This window comes from Mustela nivalis, assembly GCF_964662115.1.
Source record: "Mustela nivalis genome assembly, contig: HAP1_SCAFFOLD_335, whole genome shotgun sequence".
Taxonomy (NCBI): domain Eukaryota; kingdom Metazoa; phylum Chordata; class Mammalia; order Carnivora; family Mustelidae; genus Mustela; species Mustela nivalis.
In genome coordinates, this window is record NW_028136312.1 from 6782 (window position 1) to 32997 (window position 26216).

A 26216-nucleotide genomic window follows, 5' to 3' on the forward strand; every position below is an offset into this window, starting at 1 on the left:
GATTAATTCTACAAAAAGTTTTTTCCAGCTTTATTGAAAAAAATCGACATATTTGTAAATTTAAGAAATGATTTCTTATAACATTGCAAACTTTTAACATTGTGTAAATTTTGTACAATTTGATAAATTGGTATACATCTTTATTGCAATATAATCTACACAAAAATGTTAATACATCTACTATCTCGTATAGTTGCCACTGATTTTTATGCATGTATCGTAAGGAATTTTAAGATCTACTCTCTTAGCAACTTTTATGTATATAGTATAGTAGAGATAAACTTCAGAGGTCTTGTGGGTTTTGTTCCAGACTGCCTCAATAAAGTGATTATCTCAATAAACTAAGTCAAATTATTATATTTTTTGGTTTCCCAGTGCATATAAAAAATTATGTTTCCCAGTGCATATAAAAAATAAAAACTATACTGCACTGTTCAAAAGCATTATGTTTTTAAAGAAAATCAATGTATATACCTTAAGTACACTAGTTCTGAGTTTTCAGTGGGTCATAATTACTGATCACAGATCACCATAACAAATACAATAATAATGAAAAAACTTGATATATTGCAAGAATTACCAACATGTGACAAAGAGACACAAAATGAACAAATGTTGTTAGAAAAATGGTGGCAGCAGACCTCTTTTATACAAGATTGCTATAAACTTTCAACTTGTAAGAATGTGATATATGCAAAGTTTATTAAAGGGAAGCACAATAAAAAAAAGTATGTATATCTTATTAACTATGATCATCATGCTGTACATTAGATCCCCAGAACTTTTTCATATTATAGTTGCAAGTTTGCACCCTTTGACCATCTTACTCCACCCCAGGTTCACCCCTTGTCAACTCAACTCTAAGTTTCCATTAGTTTTCCTTTTCCTCAGATTCTGTATGTAAGGGATATCATAATACATAAATTTAAAAAATATATAAAATCTTTGAAATATTTCACTTAGAATAATACCTTCAAGATCCATCCATGCTGTTGTAAATGGCAGTATTTCTTAATTTTTCATGGTTAAGTAGTATTCCGTAGTATATATTTACCATACTTATTTTACTCATTCATCCATTAATGGATACTGAAGTTATTTCCATCTCTTGCTTAGAGTTAATAATTTTATAATAAACATAAGAGTGCAGATATGTCTTTGAACAGTGACTTCGTTTTCTTTAGATAGATACCTAGAAGTGGGATTACTGAATCATATGGTAATTTTACTTTTAATAATATGAATAATCTCCATACTGTTTTCCATACAAATTTATATCCCTATTACAGTGCATAAGTTCCCCGTTTTCCCCAATATTTACCAAAATTGGTTAGTTTCAATTTTTTGGTAGTATATATTCTAATATCTTGCTGTGTTTTTCAGAGGTAAACAACAACAACAACAACATAAGGACTTTGCCCTGAGATTTTTACGTTGAGCACTTTTTAATGCTCCTGTTGGTCATTTATATAACTTTTTTGAAAAAAAAGTCTATTGAGATCCTTTTGCTATTTTTTTAATCATATATTTTTTTCTATTTGTATCTGTTGGTTATTAACCTCTTTTCAGATATAAGATTTGTAAGTATTTTCTTACATTCTGTGGATTGTGTTTTCATTCTCTCTCCCTTTTTTTGGCAATGCAGAAACGTTAGTTTGATGTAATACCATTTATTTATTTTTGCTTTTTTTGCTTGTGTTTTTGGTCTGGTATCCAAAAAACTATTGGCAAGACCAATGTCAAGGAGAATTTTTCCTATGTTTTCCTTTAGGAAATTTAGTTTCATGCATCACCTTTAAGTCTTTAATCTATTTCAAGTTCAGACTTATGAGTGATATAAGGTTCCCTTTTCATACTGTTTATGTGACTATTCAGTTTTAAATATCATTTATTGAACAGACTATCTTTCCCCATTACATATGTTGGCCCCTGTCAAATATTAGGTGACTGTATGAAAGGATTTATTTCTGGACTCTCAATTCTGTTCTACTTGTTTATTGGTCTGTTTTTATGCCAGTATACTTTATTGTTTTGAGCATGAGGGCTTTGTAGTATAGTTTCAAATCAAGAAGTGTAATCTCCCTTCTTCATTCTTTCTCAGAACTGCTTTGATTATTTGTTGTCTTTCATGGTCTCATATAAACTTTAGGATTCTTTACTTACTTCTGTAAAACAATAATATTGGATTTTTTTTAAGATTTTTAATTTATTTATTTGACAGAGAGAGATGACAAGCAGGCAGAGAGGCAGGCAGAGAGAGAAGAGGAAGCAGGCTTCCTGCTGAGCAGAGAGCCTGATGCGGGGCTCGATCCCAGGACCCTGGGATCATGACCAGAGCCGAAGGCAGCGGCTTAACCCACTGAGCCACCCAGGCGCCCCTAACATTGGATTTTTGATAGGAATTGGATTTACAGATGGTTTACGGTAGTATGGACATTTTAACAATGTTAATTCTTACCATTCATAAATATGAGCTATCTTTCCATTTCTGTCACCTTCAATTTCTTTATCAATGTCATAGTTTATGGAGTACAGATCTTTAATCTTCTTAGTTAAATCTATTCCTAAGTATTTTATTATTTTTGATGCTATTGTGAATTAGATTGTTTTCTTTATTTTTTCAGATAGTTCATCATTAGAATGTTAAAATGCTCCTGTCTTGTGCTTACTTTGGCAGCACATATACTAAAATTGGAATGATGCAGAGAAGATTAGCGTGATCACTGAACAAGGATGACATGACAAACTGGGAAGCAGTCCATAAAAAAAAAAAAAGAAACAAAACAAAATTCTTTTCTTTTATATATTGATCTTGTATTTGGTAATTTTACTAAATTTGTTTATTCAAATTTTTTGTGAATTTTTTAGGATTTTTTAACATGTAAGTTCATGTTATCCAAAAAAAGAAAATTTTACTTCTTCCTTTTTTTTTTTTTTTTTTGGAGTCTCTTGTTTCTTTGTGTTCCTTGTTTCTCTGGCTAGGACATCCACTACTGTGTCAAATGAGAGTAGTGAAAATGGACACACTTGTCTTTCTTCTGATCTTTAAGGGGAAAACTTTCAAAAGTTTTGATTGAATATGAGATTAGCTCTGGGCTTGCAATCTGTGTTTTTTCTTTAATGGGTTTTTTAAATTATTTTTAAAAATTTTTTATATAATGTGTTTTAATCCCTAGGGGTACAGGTCTGTGAATCACCAGGTTTACACATTTCACAGCACTCACCATCACTCACCATAGCATCTGCCCTCTCCAATGTCTATGGACACCTCCCCCCAGCAACCCTCAGTCTGTTTTGTGAGATTCAGTCTTTTATGGTTTGTCTCCCTCCTAATACCATCTTTTTTTATTTTTCTTTTCGTACGCCCGAAACTGCCTATGTTGCATCTCCACTTCATCATATCAGGGAGATCATATGATAGTTGTCTTTCTCAGATTGATTTATTTCGCCAAGCATAATACCCTCTAGTTCCATCCACGTCATCACAAATAGCAGGATTTCATTTCTTTTGATGGCTGCATAGTATTCCATTGAACATATATACCACATCTTATTTATTGATTCATCTGTTGAAGGACATTTAGTTTCTTTCCATAGTTTAACTATTGTGGACATTGCTGCTATAAACATTTGGGTGCATGTGCCCCTTCAGAATGCCACGTTTGTATCTGTAGGGTATATACCCAGTACTACAAGCACTGGGTCATAGGGTAGTTCTATTTTCAGCTTTTTGAGGCACGTCCACGCTGTTTTCCAGAGTGGTTGCACCAGCTTGCATTCCCACATACAGTGTAGGAGGGTTGCCCTTTCTCCACATCCTCGCCAGCATCTGTCATTGACGGACTTGTTCATTTTAGCCATTCTGAACGGTGTGAGGTGGTATCTCATTCTGGTTTTGATTTGTATTTCCCTGATGCCGAGTGGTGTGGAGCATTTTTTCATGTGTCTGTTGGCCATTTGGATGTATTCTTTGCAGAAATGTCTGTTCATGTCCTCTGCCCATTTCTTCATTGGATTATTTGTTTTTAGGGTGTTGAGTTTGATAAGCTCTTTATAGATTTTGGATACTGGCCCTTTATCTGGTATGTCATTTGCAAATATCTTCTCCCAGATAACTTCTGACAGTGATCTTTTGGCTTTGTTAACTGTTTCCTTTGCAGTGCAAAAGCTTTTGGATCTGATGAAATCCCAATAGTTCATTCTTGCCCTTGCTTCCCTTGCCTTTCGCGATGTTCCTAGGAAGAAGTTGCTGCTGCTGAGGTCAAAGAAGTTGCTACCTGTTCTCTCCTCAAGGACTATGATGGATTCCTTTCTCACATTATGCTTCTTCATCCATTTCCAGTCGATTATAATGTATGGTGTTAGGATGGTCCAATTTCATTTTCTGCATGTGGCTGTTCAATTTTCCAGACCCCAAGGCCAATGGCTCCTTCTCTTCCCCAGGGACAGTGTGCTGTGCCTTCCCCACACTTGCTCCTGGGGAGCGCAGTGACAGACGTGTGCAACCATGCATCTCTCTCATGCAGAGGGGATGCCCAGGCAAAGAGGATTTCGCTCCATGCGGGTTTATTACACCGTGCTGTGGAGACTGGCTCCGGCAAGCAGCAGGCAGCATCCCACAGACCCGACTCTGATTTCCCAAAGGATGCTGTGCTTTCCCAGAGGGGATGCCCGGGCAAAGAGGCTTTCGCTCTATGCGGGTTTCTCCAAAAGTGCGTGGCCTAGCATGCTGCGAATACTAGGCTAAGGCAAGCAACAAAAGCAGCCCACAGAACCGACTCTGATTTCCCAGCGACGGCCATGCTTTCGCAGAGGTTTTCAGCTTGGCGCGAACCGCACTTCGCTGCTGCTTCCTCAGCAAGGCTGTGGTCGTTCGCTCTGTCGCGGCAGGAAAGAAGAGCCGCGGGAGAGCTGGTGCCTCTTGGTCCTTGCTTTCCCGGGCTCCATGTTCGCGCCCGGGGTTCACCTTGCTAAGCCGAACTAAGCAGACACAGTCACAACCCTGCAGCAGCGTGCGTGGCCTAGCATGGCACTCTATGCCTATTACCATCTCCTGGCGTAGGTAAGGCTTTGCCTTTTGCTCCGGCGCTCGGGCAGACTCGGGGTCTAGGCCAGTGCCTTCACCATAGGAGAGAGGAGGCGACAGGATTCCTGCACCGGGCCCGAGCACTGGGATGGGGAACAGTGGGGACTGTCTCCACTCTTTCCCCGGCACACCCCCTGCCACCCACAATGCTGCCATATCTTGGTGGAAGACGGCATCTGACTGCACGTTTCTCCATGGGGTTGTTTCGGCGAGTTCCGGGTATGGCAACTGGTGGCAAGCCCAAGTCTGCCCTTGGGACAGGTGGCCAAGGAGATGCTTTCCCCTTGGGACCAGAGGCACAGGACAGGCCTGCCTTCTGCCCAGACTCCTTCCTCAGAGTGGAGCACGCACCCATGCCCTTGTCGTCCCCTCATGTCTCCTTAGCAGCCAGGCTTCAATCTCTCCGCACAGGGAGCAGAGGACACTTGTCTTCTCATGGCCTGCTGTTCGTGCCTCGGCAGGCTATTCTGACTCCCGAGCGTTTCCAGACCCCACGGCCAAGGGATCCTTCTCTTCCCCGGGGGCGGCGTGCTGTGCCTTCCCCAAAATTGCTCCTGGGGAGCGCGGTGACAGACGTGTGCAACCATGCTTCTATCTCAGGCAGAGGGGATGCTAGGGCAAAGAGGATTTCGCTCCATGCGGGTGTCTTCCACCATGTTGCCAAGACTCGCTCAGGCAAGCAGCAGCAGCATCCCCAAACCCAACTCTGATTTCCCAACGAATGCTGTGCTTTCCTAAGGGAGAGGCCCAGGCAAAGAGGCTTTCGCTGTATGCGGGTTTCTCCCACCCCGAGACTGGGCTAAGGGAAGCAGCAGCAGCCCGGACAACATTTCTCAGCGAATGCTGTGCTTTCGCAGAGGATTTGGTTTGGAGCGAACAGCACTTCGCCGCTGCTTCCTCAGTAAAGCTTCAGTCGCGTCAGGGAAGAAGAGCTGCGGGAGAGCTGGTGCCTCTTGGGCCTTGCTTTCCCTGGCTCCATGTTCGCGTCCTGGGTTCACCCTGCCAGGCCGAACTAAGCAGACACAGTCGCAACCGTGCAGTAGCGCGCTTAGCCTAGGATGGCACTCTATGCACACTACCATCTCCCGGTGTAGGCATCGCTTGGTCTTTTACTCTGGCGCTCAGGCCGACTCGCGGACTAGGCCTGTGCTTTCCCCACAGGAAAGGAGAGGTGACAGGATCCCTGCACACCGCCCCTGCACTGAATAGGGAGCTTTTGGGGACTGTCACCACTCCTTCCCCTTAAAACCCGGGCCTCCTCCAAGCTTCTACATCCCGGAGGAAGACGGCATCTGATGGCCAGGTCTTTCTGGGAGTTGTTTCTCGAGTTTAGGGTAGGCGCCTGGTGGCAAGCCCATGGCTCCACCACGGTCAGGTGGCCAAGGAGCTGCTGTCTCCTTGGGCCCAAAGGCTCAGGACAGGCATGCTTTCTGCCCAGACTCCTTCCTCAGAGTGGAGCCCTTCCCCTGCCCTAATCTTCACCTCGTGTCTCCTTAGCAGCCCGGCTTCCTTCGCTCTGCAGTGACAGATGTGTCCCTTTCCTTAAGGCTCTTTCCACAGGGACCACCGCGCTTCTCTCTCAGGCAGCGCGGAAGCCCAGGCAAAGAGGATTTCGCTCCATGCGGGTTTATTCCACCGTGCAGTGGAGACTAGCTCCGGCAAGCAGCAGGCACCATCCCACAGACCCGACTCTGATTTCCCAGAGAATGCTGTGCTTTCCCAGAGGGGATGCCCCGGCTAAGAAGCTTTCGCTCTATGCGGGTTTCTCCCATCGTGCTGCGAATACTAGGCTAAGGCAAGCAACAAAAGCAGCCCACAGAACCGACTCTGATATCACAGCGACTGCTATGCTTTCGCAGAGGTTTTCAGCTTGGCGCAAACCGCACTTCGCTGCTGCTTCCTCAGCAAGGCTTTGATCGTTCGCTCTGTCGCGGCAGGAAAGAAGAGCCGCGGGAGAGCTGGTGTCTTTTGGGCCTTGTTTTCCCGGGCTCCAAGTTCGCGCCCGGGGTTCACCTTGCTAAGCCGAACTAAGCAGACACAGTCACAACCCTGCAGCAGCGTGCGTGGCCTACCATGACACTCTATGCCTATTACCATCTCCTGGCGTAAGTAAGGCTTTGCATTTTGCTCTGGCGCTCGGCAGACTCGGGGTCTAGGCCAATGCATTCACCAGAAGGGAGAAGAGGCGACAGGAAATCTGAGTTGGGTTTGGGGAGGCTGCTACTGCTTGCCTAAGCAAGTCTCCGCAGCATGTTGGAAGATACCCGCATGGAGCGAAATCCTCTTTGTCCTAGCATCCTTTCTGCCTGAGGGAGAAGCATGGATGCACACGTCTGTCACCGCGCTCCCCAGGAGCAATTTTGGGGAAGGCACAGCACGCCGCCCCCGGGGAAGAGAAGGATCCCTTGGCCGTGGGGTCTGGAAATGCTCAGGAGTCAGAATAGCCAGCCGAGGCACGAACAGCAGGCCATGAGAAGACAAGTGTCCTCTGCTCCCTGTGCGGAGAGATTAAAGCCTGGCGGCTAAGGAGACATGAGGGGACGACAAGGGCATGGGTGCATGCTCCACTCTGAGGAAGGAGTCTGGGCAGAAGGCAGGCCTGTCCTGTGCCTCTGGTCCCAAGGGGAAAGCATCTCCTTGGCCACCTGTCCCAAGGGCAGACTTGGGCTTGCCACCAGGTGCCATACCCGGAACTCGCAGAAACAACCCCATGGAGAAACGTGCAGTCAGATGCCCTCTTCCACCAAGATGTGGTAGCATTGTGGGTAGCCGGGGGTGTGCCGGGGAAAGAGTGGAGACCGTCCCCACCGTTCCCCATCCCAGTGCTCGGGCCTTGTGCAGGGATCCTGTCGCCTCTTCTCTCCTGTGGTGAAGGCACTGGCCTTGACACCGAGTCTGCCCGAGCACCGGAGCAAAAGGCAAAGCCTTACCAGAGCAGGAGATGGAATTAGGAATAGAGTGCCATGCTAGGCCACGCACGCTGCTGCAGGGTTGTGACTGTGTCTGCCTAGTTCGGATAGTAAAGTGAAATCCGGGCGCGAACATGGAGCCAGGGAAAGCAAGGCCCAAGAGGCAACAGCTCTCCCGCAGCTCTTCTTCCCTGACTCGACTGAAGCTTTGCTGAGGAAGCAGCGGCGAAGTGCTGTTCGCTCCAAACCAAAGCCTCTGCGAAAGCACAGCATTCGCTGAGAAATGTTGTGCGGGCTGCTGCTGCTTCCCTGAGCCCAGTCTTGCGGTGGGAGAAACCCGCATACAGTGAAAGCCTCTTTGCCTGGGCCTCTCCCTTAGGAAAGCACAGCATTCGTTGGGAAATCAGAGTTGGGTTTGGGGATGCTGCTGCTGCTTGCCTGAGCGAGTCTCGGCAACATGGTGGAAGATACCCGCATGGAGCGAAATCGTCTTTGCCCTAGCATCCCCTCTGCCTGAGAGAGAAGCATGGTTGCACACGTCTGTAACCGCGCTCCCCAGGAGCAATTTTGGGGAAGGCACAGCACGCCGCCCCAGGGAAGAGAAGGATCCCTTGGCCTTGGGTCTGGAAACACTCGGGAGTCAGAATAGCCTGCCGAGGCACAAACAGCAGGCCATGAGAAGACAAGTGTCCTCTACTCCCTGTGCGGAGAGATGGAAGCCTGGCTGCTAAGGAGACATGAGGGGACGACAAGGGCATGGGTGCGTGCTCCACTCTGAGGAAGGAGTCTGGGCAGAAGGCAGGCCTGTCCTGTGCCTCTGGTCCCAAGGGGAAAGCATCTCCTTGGCCACCTGTCCCAAGGGCAGACTTGGGCTTGCCAACAGTTGCCATACCTGGAACTCGCAGAAACAACCCCATGGAGAAACGTGCAGTCAGATGCCCTCTTCCACCAAGATGTGGCAGCATTGTGGGTGGCCGGGGTGTGCCGGGGAAAGAGTGGAGACAGTCCCCACCGTTCCCTATTCCAGTGCTCGGGCCCTGTGCAGGGATCCTGTCGCCTCTTCTCTCCTGTGGTGAAGGCACTGGCCTAGACCCCGAGTCTGCCGAGCGCCAGAGCAAAATGCAAAGCCTTACTTACGCCAGGAGATGGTAATAGGCATAGAGTGTCATGGTAGGCCACGCACGCTGCTGCAGGGTCGTGACTGTGTCTGCTTAGTTCGGCTTAGCAAGGTGAACCCCGGGCGCGAACTTGGAGCCCGGGAAAACAAGGCCCAAAAGACACCAGCTCTCCCGCGGCTCTTCTTTCCTGCCGCGACAGAGCGAACGATCAAAGCCTTGCTGAGGAAGCAGCAGCGAAGTGCGGTTTGCGCCAAGCTGAAAACCTCTGCGAAAGCATAGCAGTCGCTGGGAAATCAGAGTCGGTTCTGTGGGCTGCTTTTGTTGCTTGCCTTAGCCTAGTATTCGCAGCACGATGGGAGAAACCCGCATAGAGCGAAAGCTTCTTAGCCGGGGCATCCCCTCTGGGAAAGCACAGCATTCTCTGGGAAATCAGAGTCGGGTCTGTGGGATGGTGCCTGCTGCTTGCCGGAGCTAGTCTCCACTGCATGGTGGAATAAACCCGCATGGAGCGAAATCCTCTTTGCCTGGGCTTCCGCTCTGCCTGAGAGAGAAGCGCGGTGGTGCCTGTGGAAAGAGCCTTAAGGAAAGGGACACATCTGTCACTGCAGAGCGAAGGAAGCCGGGCTGCTAAGGAGACACGAGGTGAAGATTAGGGCAGGGGAAAGGGCTCCACTCTGAGGAAGGAGTCTGGGCAGAAAGCATGCCTGTCCTGAGCCTTTGGGCCCAAGGAGACAGCAGCTCCTTGGCCACCTGACCGTGGTGGAGCCATGGGCTTGCCACCAGGCGCCTACCCTAAACTCGAGAAACAACTCCCAGAAAGACCTGGCCATCAGATGCCGTCTTCCTCCGGGATGTAGAAGCTTGGAGGAGGCCCGGGTTTTAAGGGGAAGGAGTGGTGACAGTCCCCCAAAGCTCCCTATTCAGTGCACGGGCGGTGTGCAGGGATCCTGTCACCTCTCCTTTCCTGTGGGGAAAGCACAGGCCTAGTCCGCGAGTCGGCCTGAGCGCCAGAGTAAAAGGCCAAGTGATGCCTACACCGGGAGATGGTAGTGTGCATGGAGTGCCATCAAGGCTAAGCGCGCTACTGCACGGTTGTGTCTGTGTCTGCGTAGTTCGGCCTGTCAGGGTGAACCCAGGACGCGAACATGGAGCCAGGGAAAGCAAGGCCCAAGAGGCACCAGCTCTCCCGCAGCTCTTCTTCCCTGACGCGACAGAAGCCTTGCTGAGGAAGCAGTGGCGAAGTGCTGTTTGCTCCAAACCAAAGCCTCTGCGAAAGGACAGCATTCCCCGAGAAATGTTTTGGGGGCTGCTGCTGCGTGCCTGAGCCCAGTCTCGCGGTAGGAGAAACCCGCATACAGCGAAAGCCCCTTTGCCTGGGCATCTCCCCTTGGAAAGCACAGTATTCGTTGGGAAATCAGAGTTGGGTTTGGGGATGCTGCTGCTGCTTGCCTAAGCGAGTCTCCGCAGCATGTTGGAAGATACCCGCATGGAGCGAAATCCTCTTTGCCCTAGCATCCTTTCTGCCTGAGAGAGAAGCATGGTTGCTCACGTCTGTCACCGCGCTCCCCAGGAGCAATTTTGGGGAAGGCACAGCACGCCGCCCCCGGGGAAGAGAAGGATCCCTTGGCCTTGGGGTCTGGAAACGCTCGGGAAGCAGAATAGCCTGCCGAGGCACGAACAGCAGGCCATGAGAAGACAAGTGTCCTCTCCTCCCTGTGCGGAGAGATGGAAGCCTGGCTGCTAAGGAGACATGAGGGGACGACAAGGGCATGGGTGCGTGCTCCACTCTGAGGAAGGAGTCTGGGCAGAAGGCAGGCCTGTCCTGTGCCTCTTGTCCCAAGGGGAAAGCATCTCTTTGGCCACCTGTCCCAAGGGCAGACTTCGGCTTGCCACCAGGTGCCATACCCGGAACTCGCAGAAACAACCCCATGGAGAAACGTGCAGTCAGATGCCGTCTTCCACCAAGATATGGCAGCATTGTGGGTAGCCGGGGGTGTGCCGGGGAAAGAGTGGCGACAGTCCCCACCGTTCCCCATCCCAGTGCTCGGGCCCTGTGCAGGGATCCTGTCGCCTCCTCTCTCCTGTGGTGAAGGCACTGGCCTTGACCCCGAGTCTGCCCGAGCGCCGGAGCAAAAGGCAAAGCCTTACCTACGCCAGGAGATGGTAATAGCCATAGAGTGTCATGCTAGGCCACGCACGCTGCTGCAGGGTTTTGACTGTGTCTGCTTAGATCGGCTTAGCAAGGTGAACCCCGGGCGCGAACTTGGAGCCCGAGAAAACAAGGCCCAAGAGGCACCAGCTCTCCCGCGGCTCTTCTTTACTGCCACGACAGAGCAAACGACCAAAGCCTTGCTGAGGAAGCAGCAGCGAAGTGCGGTTTGCACCAAGCTGAAAACCTCTGCGAAAGCATAGCAGTCGCTGGGAAATCAGAGTCGGTTCTGTGGGAAGCTGCCTGCTGCTTGCCGGAGCTAGTCTCCACTGCACGGTGGAATAAACCCGTATGGAGCGAAATCCTCTTTGCCTGGGCAACCGCTCTGCCTGAGAGAAAAGCGCGGTGGTGCCTGTGGAAAGAGCCTTAAGGAAAGGGACACATCTGTCACTGCAGAGCGAAGGAAGCCGGGCTGCTAAGGAGACACGAGGGGAAGATTAGGGCAGGGGAAAGGGCTCCACTCTGAGGAAGGAGTCTGGGCAGAAAGCATGCCTGTCCTGAGCCTTTGGGCCCAAGGAGACAGCAGCTCCTTGGCCACCTGACCGTGGTGGAGCCATGGGCTTGCCACCAGGCGCCTACCCTAAACTCGAGAAACAACTCCCAGAAAGACCTGGCCATCAGATGCCGTCTTCCTCCGGGATGTAGAAGCTTGGAGGAGGCCCGGGTTTTAAGGGGAAGGAGTGGTGACAGTCCCCCAAAGCTCCCTATTCAGTGCAGGGGCGGTGTGCAGGGATCCTGTCACCTCTCCTTTCCTGTGGGGAAAGCACAGGCCTAGTCCGCGAGTCGGCCTGAGCGCCAGAGTAAAAGGCCAAGTGATGCCTACACCGGGAGATGGTAGTGTGCATGGAGTGCCATCCTAGGCTAAGCGCGCTACTGCACGGTTGTGTCTGTGTCTGCGTAGTTCGGCCTGTCAGGGTGAACCCAGGACGCGAACATGGAGCCAGGGAAAGCAAGGCCCAAGAGGCACCAGCTCTCCCGCAGCTCTTCTTCCCTGACGCGACAGAAGCCTTGCTGAGGAAGCAGTGGCGAAGTGCTGTTTGCTCCAAACCAAAGCCTCTGCGAAAGGACAGCATTCCCCGAGAAATGTTTTGGGGGCTGCTGCTGCGTGCCTGAGCCCAGTCTCGCGGTGAGATTAACCCGCATACAGCGAAAGCCCCTTTGCCTGGGCATCTCCCCTTGGAAAGCACAGCATTCGTTGGGAAATCAGAGTTGGGTTTGGGGATGCTGCTGCTGCTTGCCTAAGCGAGTCTCCGCAGCATGTTGGAAGATACCCGCATGGAGCGAAATCCTCTTTGCCCTAGCATCCTTTCTGCCTGAGAGAGAAGCATGGTTGCTCACGTCTGTCACCACGCTCCCCAGGAGCAAGTGTGGGGAAGGCACAGCACGCCGCCCCCGGGGAAGAGAAGGATCCCTTGGCCTTGGGGTCGGGAAACGCTCGGGAACAGGATAGCCTGCCGTGGCACGAAATGCAGGCCGGTGGCCAGACATGTGTCACCCGCTCCCTGTGCGGAGAGATGGAAGCCTGGCTGCTAAGGAGACATGAGGGGAGGACTAGGGTAGGGGCGCGTGCTCCACTCTAAGGAAGGAGTCTGGGCAGAAGGCAGGCCTGTCCTGTGCCTCTTGTCCCAAGGGGAAAGCATCTCTTTGGCCACCTGTCCCAAGGGCAGACTTGGGCTTGCCACCAGGTGCCATACACGGAACTCGCAGAAACAACCCCATGGAGAAACGTGCAGTCAGATGCCGTCTTCCACCAAGATATGGCAGCATTGTGGGTGGCCGGGGGTGTGCCGGGGAAAGAGTGGCGACAGTCCCCACCGTTCCCCATCCCAGTGCTCGGGCCCTGTGCAGGGATCCTGTCGCCTCTTCTCTCCTGTGGTGAAGGCACTGGCCTTGACCCCGAGTCTGCCCGAGCGCCGGAGCAAAAGGCAAAGCCTTACCTACGCCAGGAGATGGTAATAGCCATAGAGTGTCATGCTAGGCCACGCACGCTGCTGCAGGGTTGTGACTGTGTCTGCTTAGATCGGCTTAGCAAGGTGAACCCCGGGCGCGAACTTGGAGCCCGAGAAAACAAGGCCCAAGAGGCACCAGCTCTCCCGCGGCTCTTCTTTCCTGCCGCGACAGAGCAAACGACCAAAGCCTTGCTGAGGAAGCAGCAGCGAAGTGCGGTTTGCGCCAAGCTGAAAACCTCTGCGAAAGCATAGCAGTCGCTGGGAAATCAGAGTCGGTTCTGTGGGATGCTGCCTGCTGCTTGCCGGAGCTAGTCTCCACTGCACGGTGGAATAAACCCGTATGGAGCGAAATCCTCTTTGCCTGGGCTTCCGCTCTGCCTGAGAGAGAAGCACGGTGGTGCCTGTGGAAAGAGCCTTAAGGAAAGGGACACATCTGTCACTGCAGAGCGAAGGAAGCCGGGCTGCTAAGGAGACACGAGGGGAAGATTAGGGCAGGGGAAAGGGCTCCACTCTGAGGAAGGAGTCTGGGCAGAAAGCATGCCTGTCCTGAGCCTTTGGGCCCAAGGAGACAGCAGCTCCTTGGCCACCTGACCGTGGTGGAGCCATGGGCTTGCCACCAGGCGCCTACCCTAAACTCGAGAAACAACTCCCAGAAAGACCTGGCCATCAGATGCCGTCTTCCTCCGGGATGTAGAAGCTTGGAGGAGGCCCGGGTTTTAAGGGGAAGGAGTGGTGACAGTCCCCCAAAGCTCCCTATTCAGTGCACGGGCGGTGTGCAGGGATCCTGTCACCTCTCCTTTCCTGTGGGGAAAGCACAGGCCTAGTCCGCGAGTCGGCCTGAGCGCCAGAGTAAAAGGCTAAGTGATGCCTACACCGGGAGATGGTAGTGTGCATGGAGTGCCATCCTAGGCTAAGCGCGCTACTGCACGGTTGTGTCTGTGTCTGCGTAGTTCGGCCTGGCAGGGTGAACCCAGGACGCGAACATGGAGCCAGGGAAAGCAAGGCCCAAGAGGCACCAGCTCTCCCGCAGCTCTTCTTCCCTGACGCGACAGAAGCCTTGCTGAGGAAGCAGTGGCGAAGGGCTGTTTGCTCCAAACCAAAGCCTCTGCGAAAGGACAGCATTCCCCGAGAAATGTTTTGGGGGCTGCTGCTGCGTGCCTGAGCCCAGTCTCGCGGTGAGAGAAACCCGCATACAGCGAAAGCCGCTTTGCCTGGGCATCTCCCCTTGGAAAGCACAGCATTCGTTGGGAAATCAGAGTTGGGTTTGGGGATGCTGCTGCTGCTTGCCTAAGCGAGTCTCCGCAGCATGTTGGAATATACCCGCATGGAGCGAAATCCTCTTTGCCCTAGCATCCTTTCTGCCTGAGAGAGAAGCATGGTTGCTCACGTCTGTCACCACGCTTCCCAGGAGCAAGTGTGGGGAAGGCACAGCACGCCGCCCCCGGGGAAGAGAAGGATCCCTTGGCCTTGGGGTCGGGAAACGCTCGGGAACAGGATAGCCTGCCGCGGCACGAAATGCAGGCCGGTGGCCAGACATGTGTCACCCGCTCCCTGTGCGGAGAGATGGAAGCCTGGCTGCTAAGGAGACATGAGGGGACGACTAGGGCAGGGGCGCGTGCTCCACTCTAAGGAAGGAGTCTGGGCAGAAGGCAGGCCTGTCCTGTGCCTCTGTTACCAAGGGGACAGCATCTCCTTGGCCACCTGTCCCAGGGGCAGACTTGGGCTTGCTACCAGGTGCCATACCTGGAACTTGCAGAAACAACCCCATGGAGAAACGGTCAGTCAGATGCCATCTTCCACCAAGATGTGGCAGCATTGTGGGTGACAGGGGGTGCGGCGGGGAAGGAGTGGAGACAGTTCCCCACAGTTCCCCATCCCAGTGCCCGGGCCGTGTGCAGGGATCCTGTTGCCTCCTCTCTCCTGTGGTGAAGGCACTGGCCTTGACCCCGAGTCTGCCCGAGCACCGGAGCAAAAGGCAAAGCCTTACCAGAGCAGGAGATGGAATTAGGAATAGAGTGCCATGCTAGGCCACGCACGCTGCTGCAGGGTTGTGACTGTGTCTGCCTAGTTCGGATAGCAAAGTGAAATCCGGGCGCGAACATGGAGCCAGGGAAAGCAAGGCCCAAGAGGCAACAGCTCTCCCGCAGCTCTTCTTCCCTGACTCGACTGAAGCTTTGCTGAGGAAGCAGCGGCGAAGTGCTGTTCGCTCCAAACCAAAGCCTCTGCGAAAGCACAGCATTCGCTGAGAAATGTTGTGCGGGCTGCTGCTGCTTCCCTGAGCCCAGTCTTGCGGTGGGAGAAACCCGCATACAGCAAAAGCCTCTTTGCCTGGGCCTCTCCCTTAGGAAAGCACAGCATTCGTTGGGAAATCAGAGTTGGGTTTGGGGATGCTGCTGCTGCTTGCCTGAGCGAGTCTCGGCAACATGGTGGAAGATACCCGCATGGAGCGAAATCCTCTTTGCCCTAGCATCCCCTCTGTCTGAGAGAGAAGCATGGTTGCACACGTTTGTCACCGCGCTCCCCAGGAGCAATTTTGGGGAAGGCACAGCACGCCGCCCCAGGGAAGAGAAGGATCCCTTGGCCTTGGGTCTGGAAACACTCGGGAGTCAGAATAGCCTGCCGAGGCACAAACAGCAGGCCATGAGAAGACAAGTGTCCTCTACTCCCTGTGCGGAGAGATGGAAGCCTGGCTGCTAAGGAGACATGAGGGGACGACAAGGGCATGGGTGCGTGCTCCACTCTGAGGAAGGAGTCTGGGCAGAAGGCAGGCCTGTCCTGTGCCTCTGGTCCCAAGGGGAAAGCATCTCCTTGGACACCTGTCCCAAGGGCAGACTTGGGCTTGCCAACAGTTGCCATACCTGGAACTCGCAGAAACAACCCCATGGAGAAACGTGCAGTCAGATGCCCTCTTCCACCAAGATGTGGCAGCATTGTGGGTGGCCGGGATGTGCCGGGGAAAGAGTGGAGACAGTCCCCACCGTTCCCCATCCCAGTGCTCGGGCCCTGTGCAGGGATCCTGTCGCCTCCTCTCTCCTGTGGTGAAGGCACTGGCCTTGACCCCGAGTCTGCCCGAGCGCCGGAGCAAAAGGCAAAGCCTTACCTACGCCAGGAGATGGTAATAGCCATAGAGTGTCATGCTAGGCCACGCACGCTGCTGCAGGGTTGTGACTGTGTCTGCTTAGATCGGTTTAGCAAGGTGAACCCCGGGCGCGAACTTGGAGCCCGGGAAAACAAGGCCCAAGAGGCACCAGCTCTCCCGCGGCTCTTCTTTCCTGCCGCGACAGAGCGAACGACCAAAGCCTTGCTGAGGAAGCAGAAGCGAAGTGCGGTTTGCGCCAAGCTGAAAACCTCTGCGAAAGCATAGCAGTCGCTGGGAAATCAGAGTCGGTTCTGTAGGCTGCTTTTGTTGCTTCCTTTGCCTAGTATTCGTAGCACGATGGGAGAAACCCGCATAGAGCGAAAGTTTCTTGCCGGGGCATCCCCTCTGGGAAAGCACAGCATTCTCTGGGAAATCAGAGTCGGGTCTTGGGATGCTGCCTGCTGCTTGCCGGAGCTAGTCTCCACTGCACGGTGGAATAAACCCGCATGGAGCGAAATTCTCTTTGCCTGGGCATCCGCTCTGCCTGAGAGAGAAGCGGGGTAGTGCCTATGGAAAGAGCCTTAAGGAAAGGGACACATCTGTCACTGCAGAGCGAAGGAAGCCGGGCTGCTAAGGAGACACGAGGGGAAGATTAGGGCAGGGGAAAGGGCTCCACTCTGAGGAAGGAGTCTGGGCAGAAAGCATGCCTGTCCTGAGCCTTTGTGCCCAAGGAGACAGCAGCTCCTTGGCCACCTGACCGTGGTGGAGCCATGGGCTTGCCACCAGGCGCCTACCCTAAACTCGAGAAACAACTCCCAGAAAGACCTGGCCATCAGATGCCGTCTTCCTCCGGGATGTAGAAGCTTGGAGGAGGCCCGGGTTTTAAGGGGAAGGAGTGGTGACAGTCCCCCAAAGCTCCCTATTCAGTGCACGGGCGGTGTGCAGGGATCCTGTCACCTCTCCTTTCCTGTGGGGAAAGCACAGGCCTAGTCCGCGAGTCGGCCTGAGCGCCAGAGTAAAAGGCCAAGTGATGCCTACACCGGGAGATGGTAGTGTGCATGGAGTGCCATCCTAGGCTAAGCGCGCTACTGCACGGTTGTGTCTGTGTCTGCGTAGATCGGCCTGTCAGGGTAAACCCAGGACGCGAACATGGAGCCAGGGAAAGCAAGGCCCAAGAGGCACCAGCTCTCCCGCAGCTCTTCTTCCCTGACGCGACAGAAGCCTTGCTGAGGAAGCAGTGGCGAAGGGCTGTTTGCTCCAAACCAAAGCCTCTGCGAAAGGACAGCATTCCCCGAGAAATGTTTTGGGGGCTGCTGCTGCGTGCCTGAGCCCAGTCTCGCGGTGAGAGAAACCCGCATACAGCGAAAGCCCCTTTGCCTGGGCATCTCCCCTTGGAAAGCACAGCATTCGTTGGGAAATCAGAGTTGGGTTTGGGGATGCTGCTGCTGCTTGCCTAAGCGAGTCTCCGCAGCATGTTGGAAGATACCCGCATGGAGCGAAATCCTCTTTGCCCTAGCATCCTTTCTGCCTGAGAGAGAAGCATGGTTGCTCACGGCTGTCACCGCGCTCCCCAGGAGCGATTTTGGGAAGGCACAGCACGCCGCCCCCGGGGAAGAGAAGGATCCCTTGGCTTTGGGGTCTGGAAACGCTCGGGAAGCAGAATAGCCTGCCGAGGCACGAACAGCAGGCCATGAGAAGACAAGTGTCCTCTGCTCCCTGTGCGGAGAGATTGAAGCCTGGCTGCTAAGGAGACATGAGGGGACGACAAGGGCATGGGTGCATGCTCCACTCTGAGGAAGGAGTCTGGGCAGAAGGCAGGCCTGTCCTGTGCCTCTGGTCCCAAGGGGAAAGCATCTCCTTGGCCACCTGTCCCAAGGGCAGACTTGGGCTTGCCACCAGGTGCCATACCCGGAACTCGCAGAAACAACCCCATGGAGAAACGTGCAGTCAGATGCCCTCTTCCACCAAGATATGGCAGCATTGTGGGTGGCAGGGGGTGTGCCGGGGAAAGAGTGAGACCGTCCCCACCGTTCCCCATCCCAGTGCTCGGGCCCTGTGCAGGGATCCTGTCGCCTCTTCTCTCCTGTGGTGAAGGCACTGGCCTTGACCCCGTGTCTGCCCGAGCGCCGGAGCAAAAGGCAAAGCCTTACCTACGCCAGGAGATGGTAATAGGCATAGAGTGTCATGCTAGGCCACGCACGCTGCTGCAGGGTTGTGGCTGTATCTGCTTAGTTCGGCTTAGCAAGGTGAACCCCGGGCGCGAACTTGGAGCCCGGGAAAACAAGGCCCAAGAGGCACCAGCTCTCCCGCGGCTCTTCTTTCCTGCCGCGACAGAGCGAAAGACCAAAGCCTTGCTGAGGAAGCAGCAGCGAAGTGCAGTTTGCGCCCAGCTGAAAACCTCTGCGAAAGCATAGCAGTCGCTGGGAAATCAGAGTCGGTTCTGTGGGCTAGTTTTGTTGCTTGCCTTAGCCTAGTATTCGCAGCACGATGGGAGAAACCCGCATAGAGCGAAAGCTTCTTTGCCGGGGCATCCCCTCTGGGAAAGCACAGCATTCTCTGGGAAATCAGAGTCGGGTCTTGGGATGCTGCCTACTGCTTGCCGGAGCTAGTCTCCACTGCACGGTGGAATAAACCCGCATGGAGCGAAATCCTCTTTGCCTGGGCAACCGCTCTGCCTGAGAGAAAAGCGCGGTGGTGCCTGAGGAAAGAGCCTTAAGGAAAGGGACACATCTGTCACTGCAGAGCGAAGGAAGCCGGGCTGCTAAGGAGACACGAGGGGAAGATTAGGGCAGAGGAAAGGGCTCCACTCTGAGGAAGGAGTCTGGGCAGAAAGCATGCCTGTCCTGAGCCTTTGGGCCCAAGGAGACAGCAGCTCCTTGGCCACCTGACCGTGGTGGAGCCATGGGCTTGCCACCAGGCGCCTACCCTAAACTCGAGAAACAACTCCCAGAAAGACCTGGCCATCAGATGCCGTCTTCCTCCGGGATGTAGAAGCTTGGAGGAGACCCGGGTTTTAAGGGGAAGGAGTGGTGACAGTCCCCCAAAGCTCCCTATTCAGTGCACGGGCGGTGTGCAGGGATCCTGTCACCTCTCCTTTCCTGTGGGGAAAGCACAGGCCTAGTCCGCGAGTCGGCCTGAGCGCCAGAGTAAAAGGCCAAGCGATGCCTACACCGGGAGATGGTAGTGTGCATGGAGTGCCATCCTAGGCTAAGCGCGCTACTGCACGGTTGTGACTGTGCCTGGCAGGGTGAACCCAGGACGCGAACATGGAGCCAGGGAAAGCAAGGCCCAAGAGGCACCAGCTCTCCCGCAGCTCTTCTTCCCTGACGCGACAGAAGCTTTACTGAGGAAGCAGCGGCGAAGTGCTGTTCGCTCCAAACCAAATCCTCTGCGAAAGCACAGCATTCGCTGAGAAATGTTGTCCAGGCAGCTGCTGCTTCCCTGAGCCCAGTCTCGCGGTGGGAGAAACCCGCATACAGCGAAAGCCTCTTTGCCTGGGCCTCTCCCTTAGGAAAGCACAGCATTCGTTGGGAAATCAGAGTTGGGTTTGGGGATGCTGCTGCTGCTTGCCTGAGCGAGTCTCGGCAACATGGTGGAAGACACCCGCATGGAGCGAAATCCTCTTTGCCCTAGCATCCCCTCTGCCTGAGATAGAAGCATGGTTGCACACGTCTGTCACCGCGCTCCCCAGGAGCAATTTTGGGGAAGGCACATCACGCCGCCCCCGGGGAAGAGAAGGATCCCTTGGCCGTGGGGTCTGGAAACGCTCGGGAGTCAGAATAGCCTGCCGAGGCACGAACAGCAGGCCATGAGAAGACAAGTGTCCTCTGCTCCCTGTGCGGAGAGATTGAAGCCTGGCTCCTAAGGAGACATGAGGGGACGACAAGGGCATGGGTGCGTGCTCCACTCTGAGGAAGGAGTCTGGGCAGAAGGCAGGCCTGTCCTGTGCCTCTGGTCCCAAGGGGAAAGCATCTCCTTGGCCACCTGTCCCAAGGGCAGACTTGGGCTTGCCACCAGTTGCCATACCCGGAACTCGCCGAAACAACCCCATGGAGAAACGTGCAGTCAGATGCCGTCTTCCACCAAGATATGGCAGCATTGTGGGTGGCAGGGGGTGTGCCGGGGAAAGAGTGGAGACAGTCCCCACTGTTCCCCATCCCAGTGCTCGGGCCCGGTGCAGGAATCCTGTCGCCTCCTCTCTCCTATGGTGAAGGCACTGGACTAGACCCCGAGTCTGCCCGAGCGCCGGAGCAAAAGGCAAAGCCTTACCTACGCCAGGAGATGGTAATAGGCATAGAGTGCCATGCTAGGCCACGCACGCTGCTGCAGGGTTGTGACTGTGTCTGCTTAGTTCGGCTTAGCAAGGTGAACCCCGGGCGCGAACATGGAGCCCGGGAAAGCAAGGCCCAAGAGGCACCAGCTCTCCCGCGGCTCTTCTTTCCTGCCGCGACAGAGCGAACGACCACAGCCTTGCTGAGGAAGCAGCAGCGAAGTGAGGTTCGCGCCAAGCTGAAAACCTCTGCGAAAGCATGGCCGTCGCTGGGAAATCAGAGTCGGTTCTGTGGGCTGCTTTTGTTGCTTGCCTTAGCCTAGTATTCGCAGCACTTTTGGAGAAACCCGCATAGAGCGAAAGCCTCTTTGCCCGGGCATCCCCTCTGGGAAAGCACAGCATCCTTTGGGAAATCAGAGTCGGGTCTGTGGGATGCTGCCTGCTGCTTGCCGGAGCCAGTCTCCACAGCACGGTGTAATAAACCCGCATGGAGCGAAATCCTCTTTGCCTGGGCATCCCCTCTGCATGAGAGAGATGCATGGTTGCACACGTCTGTCACTGCGCTCCCCAGGAGCAAGTGTGGGGAAGGCACAGCACACTGTCCCTGGGGAAGAGAAGGAGCCATTGGCCTTGGGGTCTGGAAAATTGAACAGCCACATGCAGAAAATGAAATTGGACCATCCTAACACCATACATTATAATCGACTGGAAATGGATGAAGAAGCATAATGTGAGAAAGGAATCCATCATAGTCCTTGAGGAGAGAACAGGTAGCAACTTCTTTGACCTCAGCAGCAGCAACTTCTTCCTAGGAACATCGCGAAAGGCAAGGGAAGCAAGGGCAAGAATGAACTATTGGGATTTCATCAGATCCAAAAGCTTTTGCACTACAAAGGAAACAGTTAACAAAGCCAAAAGATCACTGTCAGAAGTTATCTGGGAGAAGATATTTGCAAATGACATACCAGATAAAGGGCCAGTATCCAAAATCTATAAAGAGCTTATCAAACTCAACACCCTAAAAACAAATAATCCAATGAAGAAATGGGCAGAGGACATGAACAGACATTTCTGCAAAGAATACATCCAAATGGCCAACAGACACATGAAAAAATGCTCCACACCACTCGGCATCAGGGAAATACAAATCAAAACCAGAATGAGATACCACCTCACACCGTTCAGAATGGCTAAAATGAACAAGTCCGTCAATGACAGATGCTGGCGAGGATGTGGAGTTAGGGCAACCCTCCTACACTGTATGTGGGAATGCAAGCTGGTGCAACCACTCTGGAAAACAGCGTGGACGTGCCTCAAAAAGCTGAAAATAGAACTACCCTATGACCCAGTGCTTGTAGTACTGGGTATATACCCTACAGATACAAACGTGGCATTCTGAAGGGGCACATGCACCCAAATGTTTATAGCAGCAATGTCCACAATAGTTAAACTATGGAAAGAAACTAAATGTCCTTCAACAGATGAATCAATAAATAAGATGTGGTATATATGTTCAATGGAATACTATGCAGCCATCAAAAGAAATGAAATCCTGCTATTTGTGATGACGTGGATGGAACTAGAGGGTATTATGCTTGGCGAAATAAATCAATCTGAGAAAGACAACTATCATATGATCTCCCTGATATGATGAAGTGGAGATGCAACATAGGCAGTTTCGGGCGTACGAAAAGAAAAATAAAAAAAGATGGTATTAGGAGGGAGACAAACCATAAAAGACTGAATCTCACAAAACAGACTGAGGGTTGCTGGGGGGAGGTGTCCATAGACATTGGAGAGGGCAGATGCTATGGTGAGTGATGGTGAGTGCTGTGAAATGTGTAAACCTGGTGATTCACAGACCTGTACCCCTAGGGATTAAAACACATTATATAAAAAATTTTTAAAAATAATTTAAAAAACCCATTAAAGAAAAAACACAGATTGCAAGCCCAGAGCTAATCTCATATTCAATCAAAACTTTTGAAAGTTTTCCCCTTAAAGATCAGAAGAAAGACAAGTGTGTCCATTTTCACTACTCTCATTTGACACAGTAGTGGATGTCCTAGCCAGAGAAACAAGGAACACAAAGAAACAAGAGACTCCAAAAAAAAAAAAAAAAAGGAAGAAGTAAAATTTTCTTTTTTTGGATAACATGAACTTACATGTTAAAAAATCCTAAAAAATTCACAAAAAATTTGAATAAACAAATTTAGTAAAATTACCAAATACAAGATCAATATATAAAAGAAAAGAATTTTGTTTTGTTTCTTTTTTTTTTTTTATGGACTGCTTCCCAGTTTGTCATGTCATCCTTGTTCAGTGATCACGCTAATCTTCTCTGCATCATTCCAATTTTAGTATATGTGCTGCCAAAGTAAGCACAAGACAGGAGCATTTTAACATTCTAATGATGAACTATCTGAAAAAATAAAGAAAACAATCTAATTCACAATAGCATCAAAAATAATAAAATACTTAGGAATAGATTTAACTAAGAAGATGAAAGATCTGTACTCCATAAACTATGACATTGATAAAGAAATTGAAGGTGACAGAAATGGAAAGATAGCTCATATTTATGAATGGTAAGAATTAACATTGTTAAAATGTCCATACTACCGTAAACCATCTGTAAATCCAATTCCTATCAAAAATCCAATGTTAGGGGCGCCTGGGTGGCTCAGTGGGTTAAGCCGCTGCCTTCGGCTCTGGTCATGATCCCAGGGTCCTGGGATCGAGCCCCGCATCAGGCTCTCTGCTCAGCAGGAAGCCTGCTTCCTCTTCTCTCTCTGCCTGCCTCTCTGCCTGCTTGTCATCTCTCTCTGTCAAATAAATAAATTAAAAATCTTAAAAAAAATCCAATATTATTGTTTTACAGAAGTAAGTAAAGAATCCTAAAGTTTATATGAGACCATGAAAGACAACAAATAATCAAAGCAGTTCTGAGAAAGAATGAAGAAGGGAGATTACACTTCTTGATTTGAAACTATACTACAAAGCCCTCATGCTCAAAACAATAAAGTATACTGGCATAAAAACAGACCAATAAACAAGTAGAACAGAATTGAGAGTCCAGAAATAAATCCTTTCATACAGTCACCTAATATTTGACAGGGGCCAACATATGTAATGGGGAAAGATAGTCTGTTCAATAAATGATATTTAAAACTGAATAGTCACATAAACAGTATGAAAAGGGAACCTTATATCACTCATAAGTCTGAACTTGAAATAGATTAAAGACTTAAAGGTGATGCATGAAACTAAATTTCCTAAAGGAAAACATAGGAAAAATTCTCCTTGACATTGGTCTTGCCAATAGTTTTTTGGATACCAGACCAAAAACACAAGCAAAAAAAGCAAAAATAAATAAATGGTATTACATCAAACTAACGTTTCTGCATTGCCAAAAAAAGGGAGAGAGAATGAAAACACAATCCACAGAATGTAAGAAAATACTTACAAATCTTATATCTGAAAAGAGGTTAATAACCAACAGATACAAATAGAAAAAAATATATGATTAAAAAAATAGCAAAAGGATCTCAATAGACTTTTTTTTCAAAAAAGTTATATAAATGACCAACAGGAGCATTAAAAAGTGCTCAACGTAAAAATCTCAGGGCAAAGTCCTTATGTTGTTGTTGTTGTTGTTTACCTCTGAAAAACACAGCAAGATATTAGAATATATACTACCAAAAAATTGAAACTAACCAATTTTGGTAAATATTGGGGAAAACGGGGAACTTATGCACTGTAATAGGGATATAAATTTGTATGGAAAACAGTATGGAGATTATTCATATTATTAAAAGTAAAATTACCATATGATTCAGTAATCCCACTTCTAGGTATCTATCTAAAGAAAACGAAGTCACTGTTCAAAGACATATCTGCACTCTTATGTTTATTATAAAATTATTAACTCTAAGCAAGAGATGGAAATAACTTCAGTATCCATTAATGGATGAATGAGTAAAATAAGTATGGTAAATATATACTACGGAATACTACTTAACCATGAAAAATTAAGAAATACTGCCATTTACAACAGCATGGATGGATCTTGAAGGTATTATTCTAAGTGAAATATTTCAAAGATTTTATATATTTTTTAAATTTATGTATTATGATATCCCTTACATACAGAATCTGAGGAAAAGGAAAACTAATGGAAACTTAGAGTTGAGTTGACAAGGGGTGAACCTGGGGTGGAGTAAGATGGTCAAAGGGTGCAAACTTGCAACTATAATATGAAAAAGTTCTGGGGATCTAATGTACAGCATGATGATCATAGTTAATAAGATATACATACTTTTTTTTATTGTGCTTCCCTTTAATAAACTTTGCATATATCACATTCTTACAAGTTGAAAGTTTATAGCAATCTTGTATAAAAGAGGTCTGCTGCCACCATTTTTCTAACAACATTTGTTCATTTTGTGTCTCTTTGTCACATGTTGGTAATTCTTGCAATATATCAAGTTTTTTCATTATTATTGTATTTGTTATGGTGATCTGTGATCAGTAATTATGACCCACTGAAAACTCAGAACTAGTGTACTTAAGGTATATACATTGATTTTCTTTAAAAACATAATGCTTTTGAACAGTGCAGTATAGTTTTTATTTTTTATATGCACTGGGAAACATAATTTTTTATATGCACTGGGAAACCAAAAAATATAATAATTTGACTTAGTTTATTGAGATAATCACTTTATTGAGGCAGTCTGGAACAAAACCCACAAGACCTCTGAAGTTTATCTCTACTATACTATATACATAAAAGTTGCTAAGAGAGTAGATCTTAAAATTCCTTACGATACATGCATAAAAATCAGTGGCAACTATACGAGATAGTAGATGTATTAACATTTTTGTGTAGATTATATTGCAATAAAGATGTATACCAATTTATCAAATTGTACAAAATTTACACAATGTTAAAAGTTTGCAATGTTATAAGAAATCATTTCTTAAATTTACAAATATGTCGATTTTTTTCAATAAAGCTGGAAAAAACTTTTTGTAGAATTAATCTATTTTTCAAAAAAGGAAGTAAGGCAGTAGAAACTGCAACTAACTCTGAAATAATAGAATATAAAATCCATTTTTGGTATATACACTGTGACAAAAACTATTACTTAGTTTACAATGGAGGAGTACTTATGAAGCATGAAGGATGGTCTATAAAAAAGGCTGAAAGAGCTCAGTTTTAAGGTTTAAATTTAAAATCTTCTTTTGAAATACTAAACTGACCACCCAGTGTTCCAAACATCAATGTCTTAACTGCATGAATTTATTTCATACAACTCTATAATCTAGTTTCATAAGAAAGCAGCATGCAAAGTTTGAATAAGACAGACTTGCTTAAGTTTCTTTATGTTCAACAGTAAAGGATACCTCCTTAAAAACAAATAGAAGAAAAATCAGCATATTTATTATGATAATTATTATTCATAAGGAGATTCATATTGAATTAGGGAATATATATCCTCAGAGGGGGTAAAGTAAAATGAAATTTATGTTGGTAAATGTGTCTAATAATAGTCAATACAATGCCTCAATATAAATGAATATTACCATTTTG